Genomic DNA, 20,175 nt, shown 5'->3' with positions numbered 1-20,175 from the left:
CGGTTTCTAAAAGCCATTGATGCAGTTTAGGACTGACTACCTGCTCGCCTAACTTCACCCATCTAGACCTGGACCTGAACTCGCCCTTCCCTGCTCTTGGGCCCCGGTTCAACCTTCACCTTGAAGCTTTGCTTCACTCCACAGCTTCGTTCTCAAACTCTTGACTCCCGCAGCTTCTGCAGCAGCTGTTTCCTGACGCTGGTCTCCTTGTTATCTTTCCAGGGCAGAGTCTTCCAGCCCACTCTGAAACCTTTCCAACTCTGATCGCCTCTTTATCTTGCGTGTGTCCTGTAAATCACATATATGCAGAGATACATTTAACGGTGTGCTGTGTGATAGTTAATAACTGAGACTGGCAGGAAAGAACCCGAGTCTACCTCGGCCAGACAACCAGGGTAGGTGGGATTGTCCAGCACATTGCTGCCGCTGAAGCTGAGGGGCTCTGCGAATTTTACTGTTACTCAGTGAGTACAGACATTGCGGAAAGACGTAAATGTGTTTTTCTGTGTTTCTATATACTTACAGCCTTACCCCACTCTCTAACCATCAGGCCCCTCACTGTGGGGAGCCTAACCCAGTTACCTGTGCTGTCCTATAAAGAGCATTAAACCCTTACTTTATGATCCCTGGTGTCTCCAGTGGCCATTCTTAGGAGGGGTAAGTGGTGCCTAAAATCTACTTCCTGACCCAACACAGATGTCTTAGGAAGCAAGGCCAGGAGCCTTCTCTTAACTGCTATAAAAGGCCTTCTTTCCCTCTCAGGAATTCTCTGTCCAGAATTCGCTTACTGTGCTTCTGTCCACAGTATGTATTCTTTTTGGAACCCTCCATTCTGATTTGGAGTCTTGAGCTCATCATTCCTAGCATAGCAGGAATTGCTATTCTTTTCTCTGCACAGGCTTGAGTTTCTTCTGTCCTTTATGGTACCCACTCATCAGCAGAGACGTTCATGGATAGCCTCTCTGGTTTTGCAGGTTGTCTCCTCTTTGCCGCACAGTTTTTGAGTTTGGTATTTTAATGTCTGCCTGTACTTTGAGAGTTCACAGGACCCCAGTCACTGAATTTGCCCCTCTATTTTCTATGGTTTTATAAGCTTAGGCCTCATATTAATTCCTTCAATCCACTTGAACTGATTTTCTATATGGTATGGTAGAGTTTGAAACTCACCCTTTTGCATGTGCAGATCCAGTTTTGCCCAGAATGGTTTGCTGGAGATCCCTTTCCCTTCTGTGTGTCTCGGCATCACTGTGAAGAGTCAACTGGTTCAAAGTGCTTGGGTCTTTTCCTGACCCTGTTCCATGTCACTGACTGATGCAGGGTGGGGAGATGGGAGGAGAAAGAAGCTTACAGGAGAGTGCATACCTGGGTAAAAGTGTGCTGAGGGCAAGCTGGGCTACGACATGCACCATCTGCAAAGCAGTAGCAGAACCACATGGCATGGTGGGCAGAGAGAAGCAGGGGCTTTTCCTGGATCGCATCCTGTTGGAAAAATGTCCCACCAGCTTTGCCAAGGGACATAGGGAGGTGTCAGCTCTGGGGTTTCGTGGAATCCCATGAGAGTAGATTGCTGGACCTCTGCACTTCCTACAAAGGCTGTTCCAAATGTCACCGAATTCTGGCCTTAGCAACCAGCCGCCGGGGTGCAGGCTTAGCTCTTGCCCAGGGTCCAGGACAGTGTGTGAGAAAAGAACTTCACGTTTCTTCAGGCTTGCTTTAGAAGTGCAGGGAGGAAGCTGGATGAGATGGTGCACAGATGAGATCTCCATGTTTGGGAGGCAGAAGCAGGAGGATCAGGAGTTCAAGGTCATTCTCGGGTACACAGCAAGTTCAAGGACAGTCTAGGTTACGTGAGACCTTGTCTCAAAATAAATGAAATAAAACAAATGAATGGAGGAATAGGAGCCTTGTAAAATATCTATAAATGTCTCAGTTTAATTTATGGGAAAGAAAGAAAAGAAAAAGTGTTTCATGAAATTCTGCTTCTCAAAAGGAAGCAAGATTGCTTGCACTGCAATGAATATCTCAGAGAACTTCTTTTTCCCCGTTTAGCCCAGGAGCTGAAAAAGAAGTGAGCAGTTTTACCGTGTCTTCTTTCTGAAGGATAGCAGATGCAAGTTGGGGCTTGGTGTGAGCCCCCAACCTAGTGATTAAATAACAAGACCATGTGCAGCTGGCAGGCAAAGGAATTGGTTTCCTCACAGCCACACTGCAGCCAGAAAGATGAGCTGGGATGACCTGTTGCCTCTCTAGGACCTGGCAGGAACCTGTGAACTCTCGGGCACAGCCACTTGGTCAATGGTATCATCAAAGAGATTCCACTTTAAAAGGAGTCCAGCTCTTGTATGAAAATAAAACGGGTGGCTAAGCTGAATGGGGCCCTGTCAGAGAGAGAAAGTATTCATTTAAATATCTGATTTGTATCCAAATTCATCCCATCAAAGACCTGACTCGCACAAGAGTTTGCCAACCCGCTGAAGGAACAGCACAGGCATTTCTGGTGTGCCTGTAAAGTGGCCTCAACTTCCCATGCCACCAAAGCCAAAAGCCATAATTGGCTCTGAGCATTGGGTGTCAGGTTACCGGTCCCAGGATAACACGTGGCCCAGTTCTGCTGAATCTGGAGCTGCCCCAAGGACGCTTTCTGCTGGCTCTCCGCCTGCACTTCCTCAGTCACAGCCAGATGGGGCCAGAGGCTGCGAACTGGGCTGGAGCTGGGCACGCTGGGAGAACTGGGATCCAGTCTCCTGGCTCATCCACACTTCCTCCCACCCTGTCATCCTCCCTGACTCCCTCCTGACTATCTGCTGCTCTTTTTGTTCCTTCAGTGGCAGATTTTGTAGCGTTCCTGCCAAAATCCAAGACAGCCACAGAACAATAAGCTGCTGTGGGTGAATCCATCCCGGTTTGCAACTGTTGTTTTCATTACGAATTTTCTAGGAGCTTAGTTACCTTGCACATCTCCCCCAGTCAGTGGTCTTTGCTAGGCTTTCGGACCTCCGAGGCAAGCATGTGGGGTGACTTTAGGCTTCCCCACATAGACAAGATAGGGGGAACCTGACGGTGGAAGGTGGCGTGTTGGTGGCTTCTTCAGGAGAAGGGCACACCCAGGATTATAGACGGCCCCACCATTACCTGTGTGTCTGTGGCACAAGACATCATCTATGAAAAGTTCAAGTAGGAACATATGCAAAACAGTGGCACAAACAAATCCTACCCGCATGCCTGGGACACTGTGGGTCCCGTGTCAGCTGAGTAGAATTGCTGGTTGAAGTCATTGCTCGCTGATGTGCAAACTCCTTCGCTTTGTTCTGCTTTGAAAATGTTAAGTTCCTTGTACTGCAGAGCTTGCTCTGGGCAGGACTCCTCTTGATGGGTTACACACACACACACACACACACACACACACACACACACACACACCACACACACACACCATACATCATTGTGTTGATCAAGAACATCAGAAACATTTTGCCTCCAGGATTCAAAAACTTACATCAAGAAAGTAAACAAATTCTGTGGAACCTTTTATTTTTATTATTTATTTATTTATTGAGATACGATCTTTCTATTACATAGCTTTGGTTGTCCTGGAACTCACTGTTTAGATCAGGGTAACCTCAGTCTCACAGAGATCCACCCACCTTTGCCTTTGAGTACTGGGATTAAAGGTATGCAATAATCGTTTAAAAACTATTGATTATGTTAAATCATGGTAAAACATACAGCATAAAAATTATAATCTTATCAGCTTTAAGTATATAGTTCCGCAGGTTTAGGCATATTCACAGGACTAGAGGTGTAGCTCAGGGATGGAGCAATTGCTTGTCGTGTTCAGGGCCCTGGGTTCATCCTTAAGACCACAAACCTGCACAGAGAAGTCTGTGAAATACAAAGAAACAAACAAATATATATATATATGTATATATATGTGTGTGTGTGTGTGTGTGCGTGTGTGTGTGTGTGTGTGCACATTTCCAAGGTTGTACAGACATTGCCACCTCCTCTAAAACTTTCTGGTCTTCCCAATGTAACCTCTGAATCTATTAACATTGGCACCAGGTCCCCAACCCCCCACACCCAAATCCTGGCAAAGTCTGTAAACATGACTCTTAAGTGCCTCACTTAAGTGGAAGGAAAAGTTGCTTTGTTTTGTTTTTCTTTCTTTTTAAGAAAATATTTTATGGCTAAAGAGGCAATAATTCTTTGACTCACAGAATTGACATTTTGGTTAATGGATTCATAGGCACAAAAGCTCCCGCCCCCCATTACCGTGATCAACTTTTGGTGGAGGAGGATATTCCGGGCTGGTCACCATTCCTGAGGAGCGTAAGAAGCAAGCATCTGGACACAGGTGTTGACCGACAGATGTCGGTCAACAGAGTCTCCCCTTTTGCTCTGGCCCTGACTTTCTCCCCTCAGGCTTTGTTTTTCCCACCTGTGAGAAACTTTTTGGTTTCTAGCAGAGGTAGTTAATCTGGTGAGGAACCATATTTGCTGATTCTTCCCCTTTGTTTCAGGTAGCCAATTGCATCAGATTGTGAATCTGAGTTTCCACCACTGGGATGAGATGTAGTCACCACCTACATCAGGGGTGAAAAAGGAAAGCTGTCTTAGCCAAGTGTGCTTGCTGGCCAGGCTTGGCTCTTGGTACATCCTTTTTTCAAAAAATTTCCCTGCCAAGCTATTTCACTTCGTTCTCCTGTTCTTTTGTGTGACACCGAGAATTTTCTTTGTTTCTAGCTTTTGACTTGTTCAACTCTCTCTGGTGTCTGGAGGCGTCTTCTCCACCCAGCTCCTGCCCGTCACCCAACCTGCCTTCCTCCTCTCTCCCTCCCTTTACCTCTCTGTAATAAAATCTACAGGCCAGTTGTTGATTTAAGACCAGCACACTCTTCAATTTAGGATTCATGAAGCTCATTGAGTTTTTATGATCATAACACAAGTGCCACAAAGAAGTACACAAGAGTTTATTTATTGCTTGGAAGCCACTCTGCTGAGAGCTTTTCATGAAGGGACACTGAGGGTGATAGCAAGGGACACCGAAGACGATAGCAGGAGGATTGTTATAAATAAAACACTGGCATTGCTTGAATTAGGCTGGGGTTATAGCCAACTAACCAATGACAAGTTTGAAACACCTGACCTCCCAACGCTCTGGCTTAGCAGCAAACCCTGTGTGTGCTCTTTCCTCGGCTGTCCTAGTCCAAGGGAAAGAACTTATACAAGTAAGGTTTCTGCTGGATGCACATTCCCTTCCCACTGTAGCAAAGTTCAAACCATCACAAATCAGAGCATCAACTGTTTAGCTTCATCAGAAGAAGGGGTCCAAAACTTGCTGTAAAGAAACTGAAGTGAAGGGGAGAGATGGTTAAGAGCACTTAAGCTCTTGCAGCTGACCGTGGTTTGGTTGCCATCACCCGTGTGCCTCACAACCACCTAGAGCTCCAGGAGATTTGACTCCCTCTTCTGGCCTGCATGGGCTCCTGCATGCATGTGGTGCATATATTCATGAGGAAACACAAGCACATAAATTAAATAAATAAATCCACTTAAAACACTAAAGTAAGCTGGGTCTGGTGGCCCAGTACTTTCATCTTAGCACTTGGAGGCCCTGTGTGAGTTCCAGGACAGCTTGGTTTATATGACAAGTCCCAGGGCAGTAAGGAATACATAGTGAGACCCCGTCTTGACAACAAAATAATATACATGTCACACAGTGTGCTTGCACATTTTCTTACCAATGGGCATGCAGAGCTCTTACATGGTGCTGCTATAAGCCTGCGGTGCGCAGGAGAGGGAGCTGCCAGTCTCCTTGAATGACTGAGCTATGCCACATCATCACTAGCAGCTAAACATCTAGAGCCCGGGGTCTTCCTCTCTCTCCAGAAGTCGCTGCTGGCAGCACCTTGCTTTTGGTCACTTTGCTCATGAAAGCCTTCTCACCAGCTTGACATTTTTATTTAACCAAGGTCTGATGAAACTGAGAAACTTTCAGTTTGGATGCTTTCTTTCTCCCCTCCCCACCTCTTTTCTTCTTCCCTTCCTCCCTCTCTCCTACATCTCTTTCCTTAATTTCTCCTTCCTTTCATCTTCCTTCCTCCCACCTTTCTTCCTTCCTGTTGTAAGATTCTCATAAAAAAAGATGGGATACCAAGGTTTCTTCAGAAAAACAATACCAGCCCCTGCCTTGGTTTTTTCATGACAGGGTTTCTCTGTGTAAGCCTGGCTGTCCTAGAACTTACTCCATAGACCAGGCTGGCTTCCATTTCAGAGATCCACCTGCCTCTGCCTCCTGAGTGCTGTGATTAAAGGTGTTCAACACCACAGCCCAGCTAGGAAAACAACTTTTATTTATGCTAGTAGATTTGGCCTATCTCTGTTCAAAAAAAGCCAAGTAAGGACTTCTATGAAATTTTTGCTTCTTTATCTCCCACATATGTATAATTTTATTCATTACTTTAAAACCTTAAGATGGGATTGTGAAGATGACCCAGGTGTAGAGGAAGAGAGGGCCACTTGAAGGACTACTCAGAAGACCACTGGGGAGATGTATTAAGGTAAGCATTTTGGAAAAGACTAAATCAAATGGTGGTCTCTTTGTCCTTTCTTCAAGGCTTCTGGGAAGGTTACTAAGTAAAGAGATGTATTCTAAGTATATATGGACACTAGAAAGTAGTTCCACACTATCTCAGAATTGCATAAAATAGTGGGTTCTTCATTTAGGGGTAGACTCACAGATCACAGTACTCTGCACTAGTGGGGAACAGTAACCGGATCTAGCAGCTGAGAGACAGAGAGAGAGAGAGAGAGAGAGAGAGAGAGAGAGAGAGAGAGAGAGACCACATAAGCTTTATGTCTACATTTAAAATCTAAGAGACCACGCCCAAGTGGGCTGGTACATTAAAGACTATTGGATGAAGGAATTCGCACAGCACCTCCCCCTTTAGTCTAAATAAGTTCTAAGCCTAATACAAAACTATATACAATAAGAACAACTATCAAGTATAAAAATTAGAATTACAGCCAGCATAAACAATATCAAGCAAGAAACATATATTAAATGTTTTAATAGTTATCCTATCCTAAGGAGTCTAAGTCTTGTATTAGAAATGGCTTGACTAAGTCGTGAGAGGAAAGTAACTATGACTATTTAGTCTTCAACCCCATCAAAGACCTGAAGAGGGAAATAATATTACGTGGATAAATTGGAAAAGCAATCAAGCAACTTCCAAAATGTGCAATAAATAACAGAGACAACTGGCTACTTGGGCAATCACCCAAAGACTCATTTGCAACATTGAAGCAAGAAACTTTGGCTAAGTTCTAGAGTAACTGACAGAGCATTTCAGAGGCAGGAAAATTTTCGAAACTGTTTTATCCTGTCTTGGCAAGTTTTGGCAGTCTTTTTTCTTGTATTTTGCTTGTCCTGTCCAGACACATGGATTTTGTCAGTGGTCAAGGCATGGGCAGTTCTTTGCCAAAAGTTCAGTTTTGCCAAGAAAAAAACAAACTCCAAGTGGAGTTGTTCTTGGTGTCCAACATTCTCTCGGGAATAGATTGGTGCTGCCAGGAGCAATCATGTCTCATGTCAACAGAACCCAAAGTTATTTAAATGCCATATTCTACAGTTCTTTGAAGTGGTTGAAGATTACCTATCTATGTGGGATACATTCTCTATGGATCTAAAGAACCTGATTAGTTTAACTATAAGTGTGATAAACATGTATGACTGTTGGCTTATAATTCTTAAAACCTATATAGCTAAAAGAGTAAGTCCTCATATTAGAATGTTAAACAATCTTTAACCAACTGTGCAGCAAATGAGGACAATGACTTCAAATGTAAACAATGTATAAATATCTTGATCAGAGGTAGAAATGTATATTGCAATATGATAAATATATCCTAAAATTGTATCAGTACACAAAATGTCCTAAGTAGAGGCAGAAATATGCATGCACACAATATGACAAAGTACTTTGCATAGCTGTACAAATATCATAAACAGAAATAGAAGCATATTCAATATAACAAATACAATTTGAATTTGTATCAATATACAAGAAGCTATGCCATTGTAAAATGTCTATAAATAATAGCTCACAAATATTCACCCTATTACTATTATTATCAGTGAGTCAGCTCACACTAATCTATTATCCCACCCAATGTCTCCCATTTTTTCAAAGAAGATCCCTGAGCCTACATAATTTCCTTCTCAAACCTATGCCAATTGTATTCAACCCCTAACTGATATTCCTAACCCTGAGGATAAACTTTGTTGTGAGAGGGGCTTTCATCTTTTAGAATTACTTCCAGCTGTCATGGGGGTGATGTTCTTTCTATGGAATCCTGTGAAACTAAAATGAAAGTTAAGTTTCAAGATTATTGTCTTGTATAATTGCAATAGTCTCTGAGTATTAGGTGGGATTTTTTGTGAAATTCTTATTTGAAGTTCTGGCCAGAACCTTGTGAGAAGGTGCATCATTTCAGCTAACCACCGAGTTGTAACTGTTTTGAGCAGCTGGTACCCAAAACCGATTTTAAAGTAGCACTATCAGCATCATGACGTCATATCAACCAGGTGGAATCGTTGTTGTGGGACCCCATCTTCTTTTTTGGAAACTTCAAAGATTACTGCAAGAAAATTTATTGTTCATTTGGAAAATTTAAACATTATTCATATAGACATAAACTCAATAAAGGTATTATAGAGACAAAAATAGTGATAGAGAGAAGTAAAATTTTTCCTAAATTCTTTTTTCTTTCTGTTCCATACCAGATGGCTCCTAATATGAGACATAAACGCTAAATTTTTCTTTTAACAACATGCTTGGATATAGAGAAGGATAGTCATTGTCCAACACCAAAGCCAGCTTTAATTATTAAGTAGAGATATATGCATGTTTAGGTAATGAAATTTTACCCTGTAGAGGATATAGTACCCTGAGTCAGATTTCTCTTCGCTTGGTGATCCTTTATGGATAGTTATTTTTTTCTCCTTTAGGCATCTAGATGCCCAAGGTCTCTCCATATTTTGAAGATGAGTATTTTCCTGCAAAGACGAGAACAGAAGTCTGTCTCAACCCTTATGAGGTTTCTTTATCACCTCTATGGATGAGCTATCATTTCTCTTTCTCAAGAAGTTTCTTTTTTTTCAAACTGAATATTTATTTCTTCATTTATTATGTATACAATATTCTGTCTGTGTGTATGTCTGCAGGCCAGAAGAGGGCACCAGACCTCATTACAGATGGTTGTGAGCCACCACGTGGTTGCCAGGAATTGAAGTCAGGACCTTTGGAAGAGCAGGCAATGCTCTTAACCACTGAGCCACCTCTTCAGCCCCCCAAACTGAATCTTTATTAATTTTGATGGCATCCATAGCATTTCTTCTTCTGTAGAAACAAGAGGGAAATCCCTTCCCCAATGTAGCACAGCTCTTGGTTTCTATTGTGAAGTCAACACGTCCTTGAAATACACCAGCTGATTTAATTCAGAAGTTTTTTTTCTACTATCCAATGTCTCTCTGCTGCCATTGTTCTTTTCTCATTAGCATTAAGAAAATTCAAGGTTAATAAGCCTTTATACATTCTGTTTCTGGAAATATTTTTCATTCTTTGCTTAACATATCCTTTATACTTCTATTTGATCTTCCTATAACTGCCTGACCTGTAGGATTGTTTGATATACTGTAATATGCTTTATATTATAATAAGCAAAAAGTTGTTTCATCTTAGAGACATATGCTGGACCATTATCTGTTTTTATTTGTGCAGGTATACCCATGATGGTCATAACTTCTAATAAATGTGTGATTACTGAACCAGCCTTTTCTGAGCTCAAAGCAGTTGCCCACTGAAACCTGAATAGGTGTTAATGGTATAGTGTACATATTTCAATTTTCTAAAATCTGCAAAGTGGAACACATCCATCTGCCAGATTTGATTTCCCTGAGTATACTTCGGGTTACTCCCTGCAAGTAGCAGTGTTTGGTTATAGAAAGAACAAGTAGGATATCTCCTTATAATCTCCTTAACTTATTGTTATGTAATAGAAAACTCTTTCTTTAAACCTTGCTATTTACATGATGCTTTTTGTGAAATTTTGAGGCCTTCATCATCTTTCCAATAAGTCAATTTCTGCATTACCTTGTGCTAGAGAACCTAGCAAACCCATATGGGAGCAGATGTGTGTTATGCATATGGTTCAAAGCCTATTCCTGATTATATCTTTAACCTGAATGAATAATGAAGTCAATTCTGTATCATCTAGTATAAATTCAACTGTTTCAATATGCAAAGCAACTCTTTCTGCATATTGTGAATCAGTAACTATGTTGAGGTGTTCTTTAAAATCCCTTAGTACTATGAGAATAGCATATAATTCTGCCCTTTGGTAGAATTATATGGGCTTTGTTATACCTTACTTAAATCTCCTGATTTGCAACCTGCCTTTCCTGATTTATTTGCATCAGTATAGAATGTACAGGCACCAGTTATAGGTGTGTCAATACAATGTGGAGAAGAATCCAAGTAGTTCTCTTTATAAGGTTAATTCTATTGCTTTTGGAATAATTGCTATTAATCTCTCCTAAAAAAATTAGCACAAGCTCTTTGTCAGAGTTCATTGTCTTCTCATATTTTTTCATTTCATCAGTAGTAAAAGGTGCTATAATCTCTGTGGGGTCTGTTCCCGCTAGTTGATGAAGTCTCAATTTTTATTTTATAATTAATTCAGAAACCTTTTCCACATAAGTTTATAATTTTTTACTTAGTTTATGTGGTAAAAAGATCCATTCTGAGATAATATCTTTCCTCTACATTGAAGTTTCCATAGGGGAAATTCTGGAAAGCAATATGAATAGAATGCAATTAAGATTTGTATCCACCTGATCCACATGTGCATTCTGCAATTTCTCTTCAACCAAAGTTAATTCTTTTTTAGCTTCAGCTATTAATTCCATGGGACTATTTAAGTCTTTATCACCATCTAAGATTTTGTTTAAATGAATTATTATGTCAGGTGTTATCCCAACAGCATGTCATAGACTGAAAATATGTCCTAGCAATCTTTGAAAGTCATGAAGAGTCTACAATCAGAGTCTCCTTACGTGAGCTTTTGGTGTTCTAATTCTTCTGTAAACCTATTTTATAACCTAGGTAATTGATAGAATCTCTTCTTTGTATTTTTTCAGGAGCAATTTGTAATCCCCATTTAGGCAAAAATTTCTTTACTTCTTCAAACATTTTTTCTAAGGTATCTGCATGGTCTTGTTTAACCCTAGTATATGATTCAATTATTTCTCCTAGTTCTTAAATCCTATCCTAAGCATTTAAGGCTGCTGTGTGGCGTAGGGACAAGATATGTTCCTCATAAAGAGTTTGATCCTGTGGGTCAGCATGAGAGCCCTTGCCAAGAATTCGATCTTGGTAAGCCTCAAATCCTTTTGCTTTTTCTTTTTGTTCTAATTTTTTTTGTTTCTTCTTGGTAGTAATATTTTCACAGTAGTTGGGATCTGTTTTCCAGGACCCCTGAAACAAATTGAAGCCCACTGTGTGAGATAGCCTTATTACTGGAAGCCCATGTCTTTACCATCTCCCTAACAAACATGAATGCAAGCCATAAGATACTGCTGCCTGCTTGATTTCTTTTGAATCATTCATACCAATAGTCTCCCATCTATATTCTTTGGATCTTTTTGGGCATTTAGTGCTTGATGGTTTATCAGAAGTGATTATGTGGTAAGTAGCTAAAACCCTTGGTAAATCATCTCTGACTCTCTCAGGTACTGGCAATGTTAAATCATTTTCTTGTGCCTCCTCTTCCTGCTCATCAGCCCTGATAATTTCCTCAATTGTTTCAAATCTTTTTAAAAAAATATTTTATTTATTTATTTATTTATTTATTTATTTATTTATTATGTCTACAATATTCTGTCTGTGTGTATGTCTGCAGGCCAGAAGAGGGCACCAGACCTCATTACAGATGGTTGTGAGCCACCATGTGGTTGTCGGGAATTGAACTCAGGACCTTTGGAAGAGCAGGCAATGCTCTTAACCACTGAGCCATCTCTCCAGCCCCTGTTTCAAATCTTTTTACCACTATCTTCTTAAAGCCTAATCTCTTGACCCATAAATGTTTCCACTAATTTCATTGACTCACTCAGCCTCTGGTCCTTATTCTGCACATGTGATCTTCATGAATTTTTTTTTTTATTAAGGATAACTTCTTATCCTTGGATATCATTTGGATAACTTGCAGATTGCCTTCCTGGAGAGATAACCTATTAGTTAACCTATCATAACTTTTTAAAAAGATTTTGATAATCAAATTCTACAGTGTGAATTTTTTCAGATAATTTCTCAGTATCCTTTGGCATGGATTAAATTTTGTCTGTGAAGGTAATGTTGGCCGTTTCAATGGTATTAATTTTTTCAGCTAACTATTGATTTTTGAAGTTATTAATCTGGTCAACTAGCTGTTCATTATTAGTCTGTAAAGACTATATTATTTCTAAAAGTGCCTCATTCTTAGCTCTGTAATCAAACCATTTTATTTAAGTCCCAATATGGAAAAAAGCTAAGTCCCAATATCAAATAAATGGAAGTATCTGAAAAACCATAGAAGCCTTGCAGAATACCATCCACAGTATAAGCAAAAAGGTCATTAAATTCCTGGATGGTAATATTGTCTACCATTATAAACCTTTCAAATTTATCGATTTATTTCTTAATCAAATAAAGTTATCTCCATTATGAGAGTTCAGTAAATTGTTGTAGGTGTAATAATCTTTATTGACCAGCAGGTGTTGCAGTTGTGGTTGCATGGCAAAGACATGACCTGCAGCAGTGTGAACAGTCCTGCTCAGTTCCTCGCTGGTGCCTGCTTAAATACCGACACATATGCTTTGCTTGACAAATTAAGAGCAATTAAATTGATTCTGTACACACAGAGAGATTTTTTGTGGCCAGAATTTTAAGGAACCCAGAACTAGCACGTTAGGAAGATAAACTGGAAGCTGTACAAGTCACTGCATGGTAGGGAAAGCGGTTTGGGGGCAGTGTGTGAGAGCCTGGGAAATTGTCAGTGGTAGCTCTGCTGTGGTTGGATTTTGGCAAAAAAAAAAAAAAGCTTAGTAGGAGAAATCAGTTCATGCAGGTGGGGATGGGAGATCTTTTGCCCATAGACCTTTGGGATACAAACCTTTTGGACTGGTCCCAGTAGGTGTGGAATCAGGATTTATGTAGGTCCTGGATGTAGATGGAAGCTATAAAGTAGTACTACACTAGCTCAGAATTGAGTATAATAAAGGGTTCTTCATTTAGGGGTAGACTCACAGATCACAGTCCTCTGCATGAGCGGGGAACAGGAACTGAATCCAGCAGCATAGAGAGAGAGAGACCATGCAAGCTTTACATCTACATTTATAGTACAAGAGACCACGCCCAAGTGGGCTGGTATCTTAAAGGCTATTGGCTGCAAGAGTTCTCACAGCAGAGAGAATTATGGGAGGGAATGGTGAAGTTTGAGAATGTCCAAAGATATTGCTTGGCCAGCAAGCAAGGCTATTTTTTTCCTTTTCCCTGACTATTATGGCACTGCCACATTTGTATCCTTCTTTCCTCTTTCCTTCCTCCCTCTCTCCCTTCCTCCTTCCTTTCTTCTCTTTCCTCTCCTTTCCCCCTTTTCCTTTTCTCTCCTCCTTTCTCTCTCCCTGTCTTTTTCTTTCCCTTCCTCTTTGTTTCTCTCTCTCCTACCTTCCTTCTCCTTTATCTACTTTTGCAACAAACTTACTCTTTTTCTGAATTAGCTTCTTTAGCTATTTATCATGGTAAAACATGTGTCACCAAGTCTATCACACATACTGAATTCACACTCAGTCAGTGGCATGGGTGTCCTTCAGCTGTTTTGTAGCCGTTTACAGGCTGACTTCTGTCTGTTGATTTCTTTGGCCCATTTCCCCCTGCTTTTTCCTTCGTAACTTATAGCAGTTCTTCATTCATTGTAGATCAGAATCCTTACCTAGTACATAAATTATAAGCACATTTCCCCACTGTTGACTCCAGTTTTTGGATCTTAAATGTCCCCCAAAGGCCCATGTGTTAAAGGCCATGTGCTATTGTGGGCTGATGTAAAGGGGAGGGGAGGTGTGAGGTCTTCAGGCCATAGAGGGCGTTCCCTTGAGGGAGGTGGTGGGCCCTGGCTTCTCTTCCTCTTTCCCTTCCTGATCATGGAGTCAGTCATTCTTCTCTGCTGTTGTGTGTTGCCTCACTACAGGTCCACAGCAACAGGCCAGTTAGCATGGACTGGGACTTCTGAACTCAAACTCACCCCTTACTCTCTATCAATGGTTCACCTGAGGTGTTTCTCTCAGTACCAGGAAGTTACCACAGGTGGCCTGCCTTTCCAATGATGATGGGGGTTTCTTAATCTTATTTCACCCAATTTATGAAATTTTTCTTTTAGGTTAGTGTCTTCCAAGTCTGCATCCTCCTTCTGTGGCATTTTATGTATTTATTTTAAAAATGTATGCTGGGGATTGAATTTGGAGCCTTACATTGCTAGGCAGGTGCATTAGAGCAATACTTCCCCCTTTACATTTTACTATTTTATTTTTTGTTTGGCTTTACTTTTATTGGCATATAGCAATCACACAGAATAAGTAGTTGCCTTGCAATATTTTTATATTATGGAATAAGTTCCTTTGATCTAATTGACATCTCTGGACATTTTATTTTGAGACAGAATCTTTCTAAGTTACAGAGCTTGAACTCATTGGCTAGCCCCAGCTAGGGCTTGAACTTGTGATCCTCACGCGGCAGCCTGTATCTTGGACAACAACTCTGCTCTCCCAGGGCCAGCTGTTAAGTTTCCAACCTGGAACAAAGAGCTAAGGTGCCTATTGAACATATTGGAGCAAACCTAGTTGCCAGGTTCTCCCAGCATCCCTCAATCCCTGCCTGTTACAGGGTATGGATCATAGCATACCCTGCCCTCTACCCTGAACTCTCCGGCCCAGAAGCTGGTCCGCCCCTGCGGGGGGCCATCCTGTCCCGCAGGAATGAACGCCACCAAAAACGAGAATTCCTTCTCTGGTCACATCTTTATTTGGAGCATTCCCTTGAGGAAAATTGGGGGAAGGGAAGATAGAGCAGGGACGAGAGAAAGCTTAGAGAGAGAGCGTTGGGCCCCGAGGCAGCTGCTTTTAAACGGTGGAGCGGCTTGAACGCTGTCCTGATTGGTTAATGCCATTCTGCTGGTCTGAGCATGTGCAGGCAAGGGTGCAGGCAGGGTTGCTCAGCCCCACGTGGCTACCTCCAAACTGCAGGACCACCTGTGCCTCCAGGTGGCTCCCAACAGCTCCCCCTAATTATTGTCTTTAAGAGCAATAAGGCAAAACTATTTTCCAATCTGGTCCCCACCTCACTTGGGCTAGCAGGTAGCACACCAATCAAAGACATACAGCACTTCCACCTAGACACAGCATGCCAAGGATATCTCTGCTCCCACCCATTCCTAAGGAAGGAAAAGGCAAAATAGAGTCAGTCAGAAAATTGTTAAGAGATAAGAGGTTGCACAGGGTGTTGCTCAAGTCGATGGTGTGAAACAGCTGCTCTTGGCACTGCCCAGAGGGTCATCTCTGCTGTCTCCGCACGAATCTTCCACAGCAGGACACTCAGCATCCACTGGATCATCTTCTTTATCTCTCTGGTCGGTCTCGCTGGCATCCAGATGTATGTCAGCATTCCTAGAAAAACATAAACAAAACTCTCCTCCCAAATTAACATTTAAGAGTATTAAAAACTCTCAGTGTAAAAATTCAGCACAATCAGTACTGGAAGTAGGCTGGTTTTGAACTTAGAGATCTGCAGGTCTCTATTTCAAAAAGCAAATCTTGTTTGCCTGTACCAGCAAAATTTTGAATTAAAAATTAAGTGTAAAGAATGCAAGAGAAATCCTTTCTCTGGGGGAAGCTAGTCCCCCTCTTTGTCTAATAACCAAAACAGTTGTCACTGGGAATTGAACTCAGGACCTTTGGAAGAGCAGTCAGTGCTCTTAACCTCTGAGCCATCTCTCCAGCTCCCCTATTCAGATGGAAAAACCTCTAGGTAGCATTGTTTTATTCCATCCATTGCCAGGGGCAATAGGTAATGGTAACCAGGTTGACGCGCCTTTATTATGATAATTAGGACCAGTTCTTTGAGGGAGAGTGGGCGTAGACCATCGATCATCTGACTGATCATCTGACTGCTTCCTGCTGACAAAGGGGCGATGTTTGGGGGATAAATGTTTTTATCTGACTGAATTTTTGGCGACAAATGTTTTTATCTGACTAAATTTTTGGCGACCTTGGCTGAGGGCGGCAGCAGCGGACGGCGGCGGCAGCGGAAGGCGGCGGCTGCCACAGCTCCGCCTTTAAGGCCCCTTATGGCGCGCTCCGCATGGCCCCGCCCCGGGCCGTGCACGGGCTCGCCGTTTCACCTCAGGCAATGAACTCGCACCGCCGGCTGTGAGTCTTTTCCAAGCTCCGGCGAGGGGGGGCATCCGCCCACCCGTGGAGGGCCCGGTTAGGGCCGCGGGGGGCCCCAGTCTCAGACCTTCCCAGGGGTCTCCGTCTTTAGGTCTTAAGCTGCGCTGCTGCTCACCACGCAGCTTCCGCCTCAGTCAAGCGAGTCCGCTCAGGTGCTGAAAAAGTCCTCCAAAAACCATAGCCCCGCCAGAAGGCCGGGACATATAGCCTCTGATGTCACACGGACTTTAGCCCGCCCGTCGCCATGGCTTTTCGTAGGCCTCCAGCAAACTCCCCGCCAGCAACCGGTTAGCATGGCCACGCCTCCCGAACGAGCTAGCACTCTCCAGTGCAATTTTGCGTCTCCCTCCTGAGTAGCTGGGATAACAGGTGTGCACCACCGTGCCTGGCCCACTTCCGTGTTTCTAATCAGGCATTACCGCTCAAAGGCGGGCCGGCTGCCGCCAGCACTCTCAGCACGATCAAGCAGCTTGTCTTTCTCAGTCAAAAATTAAAGTTTTTTGTACGTGAGAGCCAGAGACTGAGCTCTCTTATCAAAATTAGGCGAAAATCACCTCCAAAAGCTCTGTGGCTCTTTAAGAACAGGGAAGGCAGTGATCAAGCTCGCCTCCCTGCGAGACTGTTGCCTCCAGTCTCTAACAGCGAGTACGCAGGTGGACGGAGAGGGAGCGGAAGCCGCGGTCTCCCGTACCCCATCGTCCTCAAAGTCCCGCCTTAGTTACCTCGCCTTTTTTGCTGCTGTTTACATTCCTCCTGCACTGAACTTAAGGGATTTTTCTTCCCCGTTGCTTTCTGTACCTTCTTTCAGATACCTTAACTTTGATTTTTTTTGTATTTTCTTTTCTTTTTAGGCCTATCCTTTGAAATTCTTTTCCCTCCCCTTTTTGGGGGATTCACTGACGTCACTCACCGCTCCACGTGTTCAGAGTTCTGAAATTCAAGGCTCTCTGTGCTGGTGTCTGATTTCAGCTTTTTTTCTTCCGGGCTTTCAGCACGTTGCTGGGCGCTTCCTTCTCAGGGTCCCCCGGCGTAGTTGTCAGGGTCCCTCAGCGTCCCGGGATTTCGAGCACCAGTTGCAGGGGGCCATCCTGTCCCGCAGGAATGAACGCCACCAAAAACGAGAATTCCTTCTCTGGTCACATCTTTATTTGGAGCATTCCCTTGAGGAAAATTGGGGGAAGGGAAGATAGAGCAGGGACGAGAGAAAGCTTAGAGAGAGAGCGTTGGGCCCCGAGGCAGCTGCTTTTAAACGGTGGAGCGGCTTGAACGCTGTCCTGATTGGTTAATGCCATTCTGCTGGTCTGAGCATGTGCAGGCAAGGGTGCAGGCAGGGTTGCTCAGCCCCACGTGGCTACCTCCAAACTGCAGGACCACCTGTGCCTCCAGGTGGCTCCCAACACGCCCCGCAGAGGCATCCACTATATAAGCCAGACATTTTGATTACCCCTCCCTTCTTGTACCTTTGGCCTTCTGGTGACTGCACCTGGAGGCTCTTCCCCCTTTCTTTTCCTCTTTCCTTCCCCCTTCCCTTCCCCCTCTCCCCACATGGCCCAGCTCAGCCTGGTCATGGCCCCTCTAGACTCTCCCAGTATCTCTGGCTCTGCGTTCCCACATATTTACAATAAACTTTTCCCTCCAGTATACCTAGGAGCTCTTCTTTCCTTCCCTTTTCTTTTTTTCCCTTCCCTTCCCTTCCTTTTCCTTTCCTTTTTATTTCTTTTTCCCCCTCAATCACCAGCCTCCTATGGAACTTCCAAAAGCCCCCATTGGCCCAGCAAGTGCCACTGTTCTGATGCCTCAGGGACATCAGTCTTGTAGTCTGTGTAAGGTCTACGCTGTTCATGTCATTTTCTCAGGGTGTATGTGGGGGTGATTTCTATGGTTTCCTGCCATTTGAACACCAGCCCTGCACTGGAAATACATAGGGCCTGAGGCAGGCACTGGGACCATTCTCGGGGCTAGTAGCATCCCAGCAGTATGCAACCTGAAGAGTGAAGGGGTGGCTTTGGAAAGAGCCAGCTCAGAGGGTGCTGATGAGAGCAGAATGGGAGTATGGAAGAGTCTACAGCTCCGGCTGCACTACAGGATGCTGGACAGAGCAGGTGAGGACACGAGCCACTGCTCGAGCCACTTTGCCACGAGCACAGCAGACTGAAGGAGAAGCCGCTCCTGCAGGGAGCCCTGAAGGCCCTGAGTTTGTAGTTCTATGGCGCCTGGAAGAGAGGCAGGGCTGTGGCAAACGGTTTCGTGCACAATCCCTCTGGTGCCCAGTGTTTGGTGTTGATCACAGACTGTACAGAGCCTGCCTGCCCTGGACAAGAAAAGCAAAGAGGGGTGTCATAGAACTTGTAGGGGCCAGAGCAAGTGCTGGCATGTGGGGGCAAGAGCTCCAAGGCACTCAGTGTTAGGGCAAGGTGTCCCAAGAAGGCATGGTAGCTGCTCTCCGCTCCTACTCCTCTCTCCCTCCTCCCCTCCCTCCTCTCTTCCCTCCTCCCCTCCCTCTCAGAGTTGAGCCTTTGAAACACACGATATAAAGTACTGTGTACAGAAAGAAGTCTGGTTTGTGACCCAGAGCCCTTCTGTCTATTGCTTGGGGCGGGAGACAGTAGAGACAGTCCAAAGAGAGGGGTGTCCACGAGGAAAGCCTCTGGAGGTAACAGGCACTCAGAACGTGCTGACTGTGGTGATTATTGCGTGGAGTGCGCGACTGTTGAAGCTTGTCAGTTGTAGACTTTAGATGTGTGGCGTCATCCTTCAGTCGGGATGGGCACACTTACCTGCAGTTTGTCATGAATTGATTCAAATCTGTCTTTTAATTAGCACGTCACTTTCCAGACCTGCCTGGAGGACGCAGGTTGCGGACACCGCTTCAAGTTTGGTGTTCTTGGGTCCATGATATCCCCAACCGAGGACAGACTCTTCCAGGTAAAGTGTAACAGAGCTTCTGCTTGATCAGGAAGGGGATGCACCGTGGCCGATGGCCCTCAGGACAGAGCTGAGGGCTTTGTTTTATTTGGGGGAATATTAATTACATCCTTTTGTCAAATGAAGACTAGAGAATTTTTCCTCTGAACAGTATGTTTGTGCAAATTTCTTATTGTAGGAGGGCTTAAGTCTCATAGAATATCTCTAGTAATAAAAATGAAAATAATAATAAATGAAAAAAAAAACCAGTGGTGACCGTCACAACACGTTGCTGTTAACAAAACTTACAATGAGATATGACAGCCAATTGTCTTCCATTTGTTCCTTTTATTAATACCCAAACGATGCCTGGTTAGGGAAACACTATTCAGGCAGTAGTCTAAGAATGACCAGCCTCGGCAGGGTGTGCCAGCCTTTCTGGAAGGTAACTGAAGCCTGTTGCACAAGTGACCTCTTTCTAATTCTCTGCTGTGTTGTTGGAGTCAGTTGGCTGCTGGGGGTTTTTGGTGAGGGATCAGAGGCTGTAAACAGGTCCTTATGCCAGCACCACGCCTCCTTGGCTCAGCACTTCAGCCATTAGAACCATCAGTCTGACCAGATAAGGAAACAGCTGAGCTTGAAGCAGAACATTGCAAGCTTCCTCCCCCTGGAAACCAGGGGCTCCACGGTAAAGCCTAAAAAATTCACGTGGTCCATGGTGTGGTGGCACACAC

General features: G+C 43.7%; 1 long non-coding RNA gene and 1 pseudogene across 1 annotated transcript; both read right to left on the bottom strand.

Moving 5' to 3' along the window:
- Positions 1 to 15,090: 15,090 nt before the first annotated feature.
- On the bottom strand, positions 15,091 to 17,930 carry LOC148119874 (uncharacterized). Its single transcript, XR_015734878.1, has 2 exons — positions 17,448 to 17,930; positions 15,091 to 15,754 (listed from the first exon to the last, which is right to left on the bottom strand). It is a non-coding gene; the product is annotated as an uncharacterized LOC148119874 (long non-coding RNA).
- On the bottom strand, positions 16,479 to 16,660 carry LOC148119875 (Nuclear RNase P; annotated as a pseudogene).
- Positions 17,931 to 20,175: the final 2,245 nt, after the last annotated feature.

The sequence above is a fragment of the Myodes glareolus genome, chromosome 14, assembly GCF_982192425.1.
Source record: "Myodes glareolus chromosome 14, mMyoGla1.1, whole genome shotgun sequence".
Lineage (NCBI taxonomy): Eukaryota > Metazoa > Chordata > Mammalia > Rodentia > Cricetidae > Myodes > Myodes glareolus.
This window is presented reverse-complemented; position numbering and strand designations above follow the sequence as displayed.